The sequence below is a fragment of the Talpa occidentalis genome, unplaced genomic scaffold, assembly GCF_014898055.3.
Source record: "Talpa occidentalis isolate TD23 unplaced genomic scaffold, MPIMG_talOcc4v2.1 talOcc4.12, whole genome shotgun sequence".
Classification (NCBI taxonomy): Eukaryota; Metazoa; Chordata; class Mammalia; order Eulipotyphla; family Talpidae; genus Talpa; species Talpa occidentalis.
Window position 1 is genome coordinate 9,844,984 of NW_023601212.1, and position 13,948 is coordinate 9,858,931.

At 43.0% G+C, this 13,948-nt stretch overlaps 2 long non-coding RNA genes across 2 annotated transcripts; both read right to left on the reverse strand.

Moving 5' to 3' along the window:
* Positions 1–209: 209 nt before the first annotated feature.
* LOC129145458 (uncharacterized) lies at positions 210–1,160 on the reverse strand. Its single transcript, XR_008551012.1, has 3 exons — positions 1,136–1,160; positions 882–937; positions 210–301 (listed from the first exon to the last, which is right to left on the reverse strand). It is a non-coding gene; the product is annotated as an uncharacterized LOC129145458 (long non-coding RNA).
* Positions 1,161–10,477: 9,317 nt separating this feature from the next.
* LOC119240624 (uncharacterized) lies at positions 10,478–13,942 on the reverse strand. The gene is made up of 3 exons (XR_005124152.2): positions 13,774–13,942; positions 12,853–12,949; positions 10,478–10,732 (listed from the first exon to the last, which is right to left on the reverse strand). It is a non-coding gene; the product is annotated as an uncharacterized LOC119240624 (long non-coding RNA).
* Positions 13,943–13,948: the final 6 nt, after the last annotated feature.

Below are 13,948 nucleotides of genomic sequence, written 5' to 3' on the forward strand. Positions count from 1 at the left end.
AAAAAAAAAACACACACATTTTAATTGTGGCATTAGTCATCATAACCAAAGTAGAAACAATTCAAATACCCATGAATCAATGGGTGAAAAAATAGGGTGAATCTATACAATGGAATATTACTGAGCAATAAAAAGGGATAGAGGATTGATACGTGCCACAACATGAATGACCTTGAAAAACATGATGCCCAATGAAAGATGCCAGTCACACACAGTCACCTATTGTATGATTCCATTTACATAAAATGTTCAGAACAGGAAAATCCACAGAGACAGGAAGTTGGCTGGCGTCTGCCGGGAGCTGAAACAGGAGAACAGGAAGTAGATGCTAAAGTGTAAGAGGTTTCATTTGGGGGATGATAAAAATGTTCTGAAATTGGTTGTGGTCATACTGCACAACTTTGTGCATACTCAAAAAACCACCAAATTATATACTTTAAAAGGACTAATTTCACAGTATGAGTATCATATCTCAATAAAGTTGTTATTTTAAAAACCCTGCTACCACCTTAATGAAGTTCCTTTTTTTAAGTGTGTAATCCACTAAAGAAGTGTTTGAGTATTGTTACCCTAATTTCCATTTTACCACAAGCCCTGTGTTTCTTGCATAATTTTGCCCAAGGCATTAGTTTTTCAGGAAAGCACCTATGGCATTATAACCAAGATGACTCTATACAGTAAGATATTTCAGTTTGATGTTAGTAAGCAGAAAGTTTAGGCTGGTTGAGTGACAGTTCCTTGATAGAGAAGGCAGGACTGGGTGGGGAGCCTGCCTGTCACTTTCCTAAGGAAATCCAATTACCCTTAGCTGTTAAGTTGAAAGGGAACCACCTGGGAAGTTTAGCAGGAACCCACAACTTTACAACACTCCACACACAGACCTGCTTTCCATGGCTGTCTAACACTGCCGCACATTTCAGCTCTTCTTGCTTAGCCCCTGGAAGAAGGAGGCAAAGATGGAATACTGAACTGCACCCTGCCTCGATCAGACCATGGTGCAGAAGGTTTTATGTTTAAAAATTAAGAATTTCAAGATGGCGACAACAGAGCATTAGACCAATAGCAGGAGACCTGGCAAAGCTCCCTCCTCACCCCCCCCCCAACACCTTGGTCTAGCATCTGCAATTCCTTTTACCTGGCCAAATACACGAAGTACCAAGTGACCATCACTTCCTGTTCGCCTAGTCTTCAGGAATTCAGGAACCACCTCTTGTCTTCTGAGGAGGAGAGCCAGCATAGGCTTAAGGATAAGATCTAAGCTCTCCCAGCTTCCCCCTGCCAGCAAGCCTATTCACAAGCCAGTCTAGTCCCTGAGAAACACATGCCTCTTTGCAAACACGTCAAGCATTTGCAAGCCTATCCTGATTTTGCAGCAACTTGCATTTGCTCAAGTGCCAAAACAGACAAGAAACCCATCTCTGGCCCTATGTTTCTGGCAGGAAGCAGATAGCTGCCCAGGGCGCCTCTGTGGCATCTCATCCACCCCGCTTCTCAGGGGTCTCAGCAGAGATGGGGTGTACGCTGAATTCCTCCCCCAACTGGATTAGTGGGAGGGACAATCAGACTCCTCTGGCCCCAGGGAAGTTCTCTGCTGAGACATTCTCTTAAGAAGTTCCTGTCTATGTCCACTCTCCCACTTCCATACCTTCACAGCAAGGAGCAGACTTTAGAACTGGGAATGTTTCTGGGTGATTTCCTCTGAACACCTACCCATCAGCTGGCGCCTCACTAGAAGACTCCCATAACCTTCCTGTCTTGGTGTCCTGGTTGAAGTTTCAGTTTTGCATTTTGCTTCATTTGCTTTCCTGGTGTTGCTGCTCCGGGGACTGCCAGTCTAAGGATGTTGCAATAAGGCGAGGACCTTTCCTGTCGACTCCCACAGACCCCCGTCCTCTAGAGCAGAGGTTTTTAACCATGAGTGACTTTGCCCTGTAGGGGACACCTGGCGATGTTGGGGACATTTTCAGTAAGCGCAGCTGAGGATTACTGCTGGTATCCAGTGGGTGGGGAGCAGGATTGCAGCTCCACAGAGCCCTGGACGGCCCCCCACTCCTACCCCTCATTGTAATGTCAAGATTTCTCACTTTATAAAAGGTTATATGATGTTAAATGACGTTAGGGTAGGCGGAAACAGGTCTGGATTTCTGCAAGAAATTTCAGTTCAGGACCCCTGCTCTGTTCTGTCACTGCACCCCCTATCCTGACCCAGGTAACCCCTTATTAAAGAAGTCCTGGTCCCGGCTGACAAAGAACACCAGGGGCAGAAGGGGAGGAGTCTGATGAATTTCTGTTCCCACTAAAAGTTCCTTTAATGGATTCCAATTCCATCCATCCCAGAGAGAAAGCTTCACCTGGTTGAAGAAGCCACTCCAATTTGGGGAGGTGGAGTGTAGGACACAGTGTGCAGGGAAATGACAGAGCCAGAGTTTGAAGAAAAGGAGGTAACAGAACCAGAAAATCTGGGCTGCAGTGGAGGGAAGGAGGTGAACAGGAGGAGAATCTGGCTTTGATTTTGCTTTACCCTCTTATGAAGGCCACAGAGCAAGCGACGTCAGGAGCCATCCTTCCCAGGACGGGGACGCCTCAACCGGTTTCCTTGGAACTCTCTCCCTGTTGAAAGCGAAAGACCAGGTCTCCTCAAAAAGTTAAACAGGGTTACCAAGGACCCAGCAAGATTCTACCATCAGGCGTTGCTTGGCGATGAGCGGCAGCCCAGCTGGGGTCCCAAAAGACCGCGCCGTCCACCCCCGGGCGGTGGCTGCACCGTCCAGGTGTGTGTGATGACAGGCCGGGCGCTCACACGAGGAGGAAAGCCCCGGACCACATGTTCCTTGGGACGTATTCCCGTCATGAGGCCACACGTCACTGTAACTAGGTTTACACCCCAAAGCGTCAGACACATTTCTCCCCACAAAAACTTGCCCACAAATGAATGTTTGGAGGAGCATGACACCCAGCAACTGAAAGTGGAAATGACCCAAATGCCCACCGACAGATGAACAGATAAACAAAATATGGTGTGTTTACCATGGAATATTAATCAGTCATGAAGAGGAGGGAGGGTCTGACAGCTGCTACCAAGTGGAGGGGCTTTGAACACCTGACGCCCAGGGAGAGAAGCCAGATCAAAAGGTAACACTGCGTGGGTGTCCACTGAAGAGAAATTCCCAGAACAGGCACAGCCACAGAGACAGAGAGTGGGTTTGTGGTGCCAGGGGCTGGGGAGGGGTGTGGGGTGACACTGGTGGGGACACTGTTTCTTTTTGGAATGATGAAAATGTTCTGGAATTAAATTTGGGGATGGTTGCACAGCAGTTTATCTAAAAACACCGAATTCCGCACTTTGATATGATGAAGGTGATGTTGTATGAATTATACAGGATGATTTTAGTGTTTTTTAAAAAATGGAAATTTCCATATCTCCAGGAATCACTTCAGCCCTGAGCAAACCAGACAGTTGGTTAAAAAGGGGCTCAGCAACCAAGTGATGAAGAGGCCCAACAGCTTATTAAAGACCCTGAGAAGTTCTGCAACCATGTCAAAATTGTGGTCACAGGTTCTGAAATTGTTCAAACTTGATTAGGATCTGCTGCAAGCTAGCTTCCTGCTCTTGGGCAAGTCATGTGGCCCTATAATCATAATTTCCTCTTCTGCAAACATGGTTTTCAATTAATAAACAACTCATGGGATTGTCAGGAGGATTAATTAGGATGAGCTCTGTACTGTGCTTGGGATACTGAAAGCACCCAGGAGACGTTCCTATTATTAGTAAATGAATCTAGTTAATCCTGTTTAACTGCTTTTCCCAAACCTATTTAGCAGCATGTTCTATTTCCCCTTTTTAACACCTATTAACACCCTTTACCTTGGGAAATGCATTTTACTATTAGGAATTATCCTAATAATTCCCTGATGTATTCCCAAAGAGTTGTCTGTCATATGAATTTCTTTGCCTCAAATTATCCCATGACAGAGTTTAGGATCTGTTCCCTTGGAAGGCTTGTGAGGTATGGAGCAGACACTGAATTAGGTATCTGTAGGCTCAAGTTTGGGGTCAGATTAATGAAGAGAACAATTATGATTAAAGACAGGAACACCACAGAGAACTTGGACAGAACCACAGTTTGAAACCTCAGCACCAAAAAATTCCAAAGATGGCTCCCTTCCACCTTGAACAGTCCATGAATAAGGACAATTTAAGATGGGGCATTAAGACAAAATGAATAAAAAAAAATGGGAATATCACAAGTCAGTCATCATAAATGACTGATTAAATAAAGTAGCATTCAACTAAACAATAGAATATTATACACCCATGAAAAAGAATGAGATGAATTTACATGGGCAGATGTAGAAAAATTGCTATGATCTTTGCATTCAGCAATAAGATAAGTGCAGAACAATGTCTGTAGTGCTTTCCCATTTGTATTTTTAGAGGAGGATATGTGTCAAAAGAGGATCAACTTATACACGCACACACATACAGTCACGTGTAAATCACCAACACTCTTGTCAACGATGGACTGAATACATGACAGTGGTGCCAATGGGCTGTACTTAGGTATGTAGTAGGCTGTACCATTCAGGTTTGTATAATTACACTGACATTTTGCACAACGACAAAATCAGCCAATAGACAAATTCTCAGACTATGTCCCCATCATTAACTGATATATAGCTACACTGCCCTTTATTTAAAAACACATTACTCAAATACCCCAAAATAGATGACTGTATCAAGAAGATGTGGTATATATACACAATGGAATGTTATTCAGCAATAAAAAAAAAAAGATAAACTCATGCCATTCACAGCAATGTGGATGGAGCTAGAAGGAATTATGCTCAGTGAAATAAGCCAGAAGGAAAAAAAAAATATCGGATGGTTTCACTTATAGCAGGAATATAGGGGAACCAAATAAGACATCAGTGTAAAAAAATAATAACAGTACAAAACACAACAAAGCAAAACAAACAATTCTATATCAGAGACATCCTGAAGGGGAGGGAGAGGAATCAAAGGGAGGGAGGGAGGAGCACAGGGGACTGAGGTGATGGTGCACAGGTGTATTGGTGAAGGAAATGCTATGGGGACTACACGGGTGGGGGGAAGCAAATAATGTTTAAAAATGAACAATGATGTAAAAATAAAAATTTACAATGATGTAAAAATATATGACAAAAAACAAAACAGAAAAAAATAAGAGTTAAATAATTAAAAAAATAAAAACACAATAATACTTATTAAGTGCTTACTATGTGCTGGGTAATTTTTCCATCATTTCTCAACATTAACTCATTTCATCTTCCCAATAACTTGCATTATTAGCCTTATTTTACAAATAAGGGGACCGAGTAGAGTAGTTATCTAGTATTGTGAAACAAATTGTCCCTAAATTGAGCAATTTAAAGAACAACTATTCTTTATCTGAGATAGTTTCTGTGACTTAGGAATCTGGTGCCACCTAACTGGGTGTTTCTAGCTCAAGGTCTGTCATTCATGCAGTTGTGGGCAAGTTGGGATGCAGTCTCATCTGAAGGCTCTATGGGGCAAAGATTTACCTATTTTTCCTTTTCGTTTTTTGTTATAGTAAGGACACTTAACATGAAAAATACAAAATTTTATTTTATTTTATTTAAAAAATTTTATTTTTATATTCCCCATACAATTGCAATCCCCTTATTTTGACCCCAATCTCTCCTTTCCCCGCCCCCCCCCATTGTGTGTCTCTGGTTCACAGTTGTTTGTTGATTTTGATTTTTTCTTTCCTATAGTTATTGTTTTTCCTGGTCCCTTATTTAGGTTTTCTAGATTCCTGCTATGAGTGAGACCATCCGGTATTTTTCTTTTTCTTTCTGGCTTATTTCGCTGAGCATGATCCCTTCCAGCGCCATCCATGTTGCTGCAAATGGCATGTGTTTATCTTTTTTGATTGCTGAGTAATATTCCATGGAGTATATGTACCACATCTTCCTGATCCAGTCATCTATTTTTGGGCATTTGGGTTGTTTCCAAAGCTTAGCTATTGTAAACAGTGCTGCTGTAAACATAGGGGTGCAGGTGCTCTTTGGAATTGATGTTTCTGTGTCCTTTGGGTAAATACCTAGGAGTGGAATTGCTGGATCCTATGGAAGCTCTATGTTTAGTAGGTCCAGAAATCTCCACACAGCTCTCCATAGTGGTTGGACCAGTTTGCACTCCCACCAGCAGTGCAGGAGAGTTCCTTTTTCTCCACACCCTCGCCAACATTTGTTGTTGCTAGTTTTTTAATATGTGCCATTCTCACTGGTGTGAGATGGTATCTCATTGTAGTTTCGATTTGCAGAAAAATACAAAATTTTAAATGCACAATACAAGCTGTCAGCTGGGGTAGACAGTGTCAGCTCAGGCATGGAAATATTCACATATTTGTCCTCTCTCTCTTCCATTCTCTCTTTCCCCCTCTTCCTACTTCCTTCCCTTCCTTCCTGAATTTCTTTCTAAAATTGTGGTGGGAACACTTAACATCAGATACTCTTTTAACAAAGTTTTAAGCAAACAATGTAGTGTCAACCAACAAAATGTTTTGTGGTAGATCTTGAACTAAAATTCCACAGGCCCTGGTCAGCAACTCCCGATGGGAGAGGAGTCATTTGTAAACTCACTCATGTGGTTGTCAGCATGCTCGTGTTCTACTGGATGTTAGCAGATTTCTCCTCCTCAACAAATGGGCTTTTCAACAAGTTGCATGAGTGTCCTTAAGACAAAGCAGATGGCTTCTCACACACACTCAATACAGAAGCCACCATCTTTTTATAACCTAATCTCAGTGGAGATGACAACTCATTGATTTTGACATTCCATGTTGACATCTAACAACATTTTAGAAGAGAAACAGTAAGTCCAGTACATACTCGAGGGTGAAATTATATAAGGGTGTGAATACAAGGAAATAGGGATCATCAGGAATCATCTTATTGGGGGGCATCTTAGAGGCTGCGTACCCACTTGGGGATACAGAAGAGTTCTGCCTCTTGCCTAGCTAGTAAGTTGCAGAGCTAGGATTTGAACCCAGGAAGTCTGCTCGGACACACATGTGCTTAGCCTCTATCCTGGAGTACATCTTCTCGGGGATCTTTTGTCCATTCCTGTCCATGCAGAGAATATTCATGGAAAAAAATCGTAAGTATAAACTAAAAATATTCATAGGTGGTATAACAGGCTTAGCTTCTCGTTATCTATCCTGTCACTCTTTTCTGACCATCCATATATCTGTATGTTTTGTGTATATTTTCCAAGAGCAAACATACTTTTCTAGTCAATGTTTTGTCAACCACCCAAAGCACAGTAAAATGAAAAGGTATATTCTACTAAATATAAAATAAAATGGAACAAAAAAAATTTAACTATATGTTTTCAAGGGAAGAATTAGGCAGTAAACCACAGGACCACTGAAAAAAGAGTTTGAGTATAAGAATGGTACAAAAATACATGCCTCTGGGAGCTTTCCAAATCTCCTTGAGAGGATTTACCCCCAGTGGGTATTAAAACTTTTTTCTTCCTCCTGGACAGGCTCTTTCCTAATTGACTGTTTTTATTTAACTAATAACTGTTAATTAACCAGTGCTATTAGAACTGTAAAGCCATTTATGCATTGGTCGACAATTTTAAGAACCACTTATCTGGCACAGATCTGAGTGTGAGGGTAGCATAAAAAGACAATTTCCATGATGATGGGGCTGCTGAATAGTGGATTTTGTGTGGAAAGCACCTGTGTGCCCCCAAGATCTTTATTTTTCTCATGGTTTTCTCGCCATCCACTGCCACATTTTTCGGCAACACCGAATCATTTCCATAGCAAACTGTTGTGACCTCGGACAGCCTTGGAAGGGGCAGGCTGAATACACGTCAAACACATTTTTTTTAATCCCATTTTTTTCAGCCAAATGTATTAACCACTTCTAGGCAACCAGGCAGTGGGGGATTAGAATGGCTGTGCCTATGTTTTATATCGACTGCAAATGAAAGGAAAAGGAAAGAGGGAAAAGAGAAACAGGAGAATGAGAGCGAAATGAAAGAGAGGAAGGAGAAGGAAAGGTTTTGTTGTTTTTGTTAAAGCAGGAAGAGAAAGAATTCAGCCACAGAAACTGGCAAGCCATCTTGCTGGTCGCTTTACAAGAATGAAGCTCAGTCCTTTATCATTAGTGTTGTATGCAAAAATGTTCTCCCAGTCGGTGGGGTTTCTCTTTGTTTTTGTTATTGTAACTGGTCCAACCACCATGGAGAGCTGTGTGGAGATTTCTGGACCTACTAAACATAGAGCTTTCATAGGATCCAGCAATTCCACTCCTAGGTATTTACCCAAAGGACACAGAACATCCATTCCAAAGAGCACCTGCACCCCTATGTTTATAGCAGCACTATTTACAATAGCTAAGCTTTGGAAACAACCCAAATGCCCAAAATAGATGACTGGATCAAGAAGATGTGGTACATATACACCATGGAATATTACTCAGCAATCAAAAAAGATAAACACATGCCATTTGCAGCAACATGGATGGCACTGGAAGGGATCATGCTCAGCGAAATAAGCCAGAAAGAAAAAGAAAAATACCGGATGGTCTCACTCATAGCAGGAATCTAGAAAACCTAAATAAGGGACCAGGAAAATGAATAACTATAAGAAAGTGAAAATCAAAATCAACAAACAACTATGAACCAGAGACACTCTATAGGGGGGAGGGGGCGGGGAGGGGAGGGATTGGGGTCAAAAAAAGGGGGTTGCAATTGTATGGGGAATATAAAAATAAAATTTATTAAAAAAAAAAAAGAATGAAACTCAGAATGCTTGAGTCTTAGCCTCAGTGCAGCCACTCTGGTTGTAACGGCGAACGGGCACTGCCTGGTCAAGACCCACACATGACATTCAGTGGCTTTGATACTTTTTAGGGTGCTGCCCCACACTCTAGCACCACTCCACAGGGCCACCAGCCCCAGAACAGCCTCGTCTTTATTAAGGACACATCCATGTTACCAGATGAACTTTGCCACTGTCATCATTAATCAGAGAAAATCCCAAATAGGAGAAAGAATATGAAATATCATAAACTATGCAAATGGATTTACGGAAGGAGTTGGCCGTGTGGATTTGGCATTTCTCACTCAGCATTTTTTTATGCACATCTCTGTTTGTGTCATTGCTTTTCCAGACCTCTGTGGTTCCAGAATACTCACTTTTCATTCTAAAGGCAGTCCACCCTGCAGAGGTGAAGTGGAAAAACATGAGTTCCTTCTGTCCACCACCAAGTATTTAATGGATCCACTGAAGGGACTTTGAACATATGCCCTGGGCTTTAAACACAGACAGAAGAAATTTCCTAAAATTGTTAAGGCTATGGTGGATTCTGGTTTATTTGAAACTTTCAGCTTATGAAATGGACAAGTAGAAGGGAAAGAAGCTGCTCTCTCAATTCTTATGCTATTAGAGGATAAGCAATAAAAATATTAACAAATACAGGGCCTCCCTGGGGTGCAGGGGGTTGGGAACAGTGCTGTGAAGTTGTCTGCAGTGTGAGTTTGATCCCCGGCCAGGGAGATACCCACATGGTGCAGCAGACCTCTCTTGATTCACCTGCTGCTCCCCTCAGCAGTGTACTTCGGTCTATCTGCCTGTTCTGTTCCCTGCTCTGTCTCTGGTGAGTCCTCTCACCTCCCATACCTCTGGCTTGTACCCCAGTTCTTGTAATCATAAATGAATAAATCTTTAAAAAATATATTAACAAATACAAAGGTATGGAATAAAATATGAAACTCAGCCTTGAAAAATCCCTGGTCCAGGGCTTCTGCAAGGTGCATGCAGAAAATAATATCCATTTATTTCATTAAATTTCCCCATAAATTATTTTTCAAAATTTTAATAAAAACATGAACTTTTTTGCATGATTATGACTTTTTAAATTAACGTATGCTTATAGCACCATAAACAACTTCTGATTGAGAACTTTAGCTAATGGTCTCTTCAAATGCCTTTTTAATGTTATGAAATGCTTATAAATATTTCCATGATATTTTTCCCTTTTATTGAACTATCACATACATCAAAGTAAAAAAAATACATATGTATTACCTTTTACATATGTCTGAACTGTCACCATCTACACCTAGGTCAAAAAATATCTAGTTTTTTTTTTTTTTAAAGATTTATTTATTTATTTATACAAGCACTGGGTACAGTCAGAAGCGCGGGAGGGTGAGAGAATTCACCAGAGCCAGAGCAGGGAGCAGAACAGGCAGAAGGACCGAAGTACACTGCTGAGGGGAGCAGCGGGCGGCAGGAGAGGTCTGCGCGCCATATGGGACCCTCACCTGTTGGCCGGGGATCAAACAGGCGCTGCAGAGGCTGCGGGCAGCTTCGCAACCCAGCGCTCAGCTGCTGCACCACCGGGGAGGCCCAATATCTAATTTTTAATATAGAATACCACTACCCATCACTCTTACTTCTAGCACCACATTTATTTTGCTTATTCTCGAACTTCACATTGACGAAATTATACAGAATGTACTCTTCTGTGTCTAACTTCTTTTGTATAATATTATTCTGTGAGGTGATTCATATCACGGAGTGCAGCATTTCTTCATTCTTTATTTTAGCTGTTGAGTACTGTGCCTATCTATCCCTTCTCTTGTTGATGGGCATTTGGCTTGTTTTCAATTTCCTCAAAATTCTGATAGGCATTTTTGCACATCATCCTAAAATTACAGCAGGCAAGATGGTATTTGACAGGTGATAGGAAATTAAAAATCACTTTTTATAGACCCTTCCCCAATCTGAGTGAAGTTACATTTCACTCTCTTTCTTTTTGTTCATTGACAAAGATAAGCTTGAAAATAATGTGAATGGATTTCATATCCAGTTAAACATTTTACCAGGCATTTCAAATCATCACGATGCCTTCATTTTCAGGATGTGCTTGTATTGTTTGAGTTGTCACTCAGCTGTTGGCACGGTCTCCACCAAAAGGGCACACCAGCTGCATATTGACAGAAGAATCTGATACATAAAGATGGGGACTTGGGCATCTTTGCAGCTGTCCCCAGCAGGAACCCCCTACTGGTTCCCTGTGAGTTTGTCTCTCCCCAATTTAGGGCCCACCCATAGCCAGTGTGACCTCATCTTAACTTATCTAATTCCAACTACACAGATTTTATTTCCAAATGAGGTCATATTGTGAGATTGTAAGTGGATGTGACTATTGGGGAGGAAGCTATTCAACCTAGCACAGTATCTTTGCAAACCCTGGAGCACTACATGTTAGGAGAATGAAACAGACAAGGAGAGAATGCTGACTCTTTGGATGCAGCTACGGTCCTGATATAAAGAACAACCAGGTTGAAAGATTTGAACTGGGAAGACAGAAGGCTCAGAGATCAAGATTCTCTGTGTCAGAGGTTGGCAAACTTTCTGGTGTAGGGCAGAGAGATTTGGATCCATGGTTTCATATGCTGTCTGTCCCGACTAAGCAGTGCAGCAGTTACAGCATATAAGCAGCCAGAGCAACAGCACAGGAGGGTATGTGTGCGCCAGTGAGACTTTATAAAAGCACCTGGGGAGGGCCAGATCGGGTGTAGTTTGACATCCCTTGCCCTCTATGTTTGAGCAGATGTGGAGGAAAAGTATGTGTTAGCCCAAAGCAAATTCCATATAGTGTGGAGAAAGCCAAAGACACTTTATAAAAGCACCTGGCGAGCGCCAGATCGGGTGTAGTTTGCCATCCCTTGCCCTCTATGTTTGAGCAGATGTGGAGGAAAAGTATTGGTAGGACTATGGCAAACGTAATGGGAAAAATATTAACGCACATAGGAAACCATCAGAGAGCAAAGCCATAGCAGGAAGCCAAAAGATAATGTGTGAAACTGAGGCTATACCAGAGGAAGTAGTGTTGGTAATGGCTGGCTCTGTGGGAAGGATATTCTTAGTAGACATGGGACAGAAGATCGTTAGGTTCTTACAAGCCTTTCTGATCTTTTTACTACTCAGGCAACAACCCAGTAACAATGTGTATATATTGCCTTAATAAAAAAGGATAAACTAAAAAAACAAAACCCATTGCTGTCATAGCCTCCATCTTTGCTGCCCGGAGGTGCAGAGACCCCAGAAGGTGCTGGCCGTGAGCTCACGGCCCCTGTGGGAGAGGGAAGGTCCCACCAGGGGGCGCTGCGAGAAAAGGTATAGATTCGCAGAAATTCAAAAAAATGGAAACCCCCTCACTGGCCTGCAGTGGGAACCGCGAAATCAGCTCCCCGTGAGCCAATCTAGCCTTCTGCCTGTATTGTCTTTGCGCATTTGTTTCTTGCTTTGTTATGTTTTTCAATGAGATTATAATTGAGATTATAATGGCCATAACATTAGTTTCCGGTGTGCAGCGTGATTCAATCTTTGTATACATTGCACAACCATCTCCACATCAAATATAGTTAATAGCTATCACTACACGTAGTTACATTTTTTTCTTGTGATAAGAACTTCTGAGATCTCTCGTAGACACCTGGAAAGATACAGCTCTGCCCCACATGGCTGCACTACGAATCGCAAATGCCTATCAGCTCCCAAGTGCTTTTGTGTGGTTTCTGATTGTTCTAACAACCTCGAGTGGAATCATTCCATTCCCAGGAAAGGAACTTGAAGGGGTGGCTTCAAATGCCCCAGGTTGGTGCGAAAGCTGAGATTCAAACCCTTCTTCATTTTTTTTAGAATTATGAGGTACAGTGTTATTAACTATAGTCACCACCTCTCGCATGATGTTCCCAGGACTGACTTATTTTATAACTGGAAGTTTGTACCTTTTGACCAACTTACCCATTTTACTTACCCCTGCGCAGTGCTGAGGTCTGAGCCCGGCCCCTGCCATCCTCAGTGAGGGGCTGCTGGGAAGGGCGTGGAGCTGAGGGGCCATTTTTGAAGAGAGCCTTTCAAAGGGAGAGAGGCAGGTGGATTTGCTCTTTTTCATCAGAGCTGCTGTGGAGGGCTGCCCCGCAGGCCCCGGTGGAGGACCTCACACCCTTCCCTTCCCCAACCCTCTCCTCCCCTCCCCCACCCGCCCCACCCTCGCCTTCCCCAGCACACCTAACCTCAACATCCCCTCTCGACCCCTCCCTATTCCTTCCCCCCACTCCTTCCTACTCCTGCCCTCCCCGCATCTCCCCTCCCCTCCCGGTCCCACCCACGCCACCCCAGGGGCAAGCCCTTAGCAGCAGCAGGCCTCTGCCACCCCCTTCCAGCTTCTGTGACTGAAACTCCTAAACACCATCTCTGGCTATGTGGACCTCCTCCCTCTACCCCTACCTCTACCTCTATCCCGCTAGTTCTTAGAATAAATTGGTTTTTGTCTTGTTTTGTGCTGCACCAAAGGCCCTGGGTGGCCAGACCCAGAACCTGTGAGAAGTTCTCACCCAGTGACAGTTTTTAGAGACTTTACCCAGTGACAGTGGCCACTGTGGTTTGGATTTGCCTTTCCCTGAAGGCCAGTGACATTGAGGGCCTTTCACAGACCCGCTGGCCATCTGTATGTCATTTTTGGGAAAATATTCAATTCCTCTGCCCATTTTTCATTTGTTCTGTTTGTTTCTTCTGAGCCCTTCACATCCATGTACATGAAGGAGCCTCCTGATCGCAGCGATCAAACCCTCCCGACACACCTGGGGTCCTTCTGCATAATTATTTGCCAATTGTTTGCATGATTGGAGCTTTTGCTCTGTCTCCCTAAGCAGACCCCTCCTCTGGTTTTGCTCACCTTTATTTCCCCGACATCTAACATAGTGTTTGTGGCGACACATAAATTTCAGGAGCACGTGCAGGAGAGAATGTCTGCTTATGCGCCATGAAAGAAGGAGAGACACAAGTAACTTTCCTGCCCTGGGAGCAGCTTACTCCAGGGGTGGGGGGTGGGGCTGGGAGAGCTAGTGATG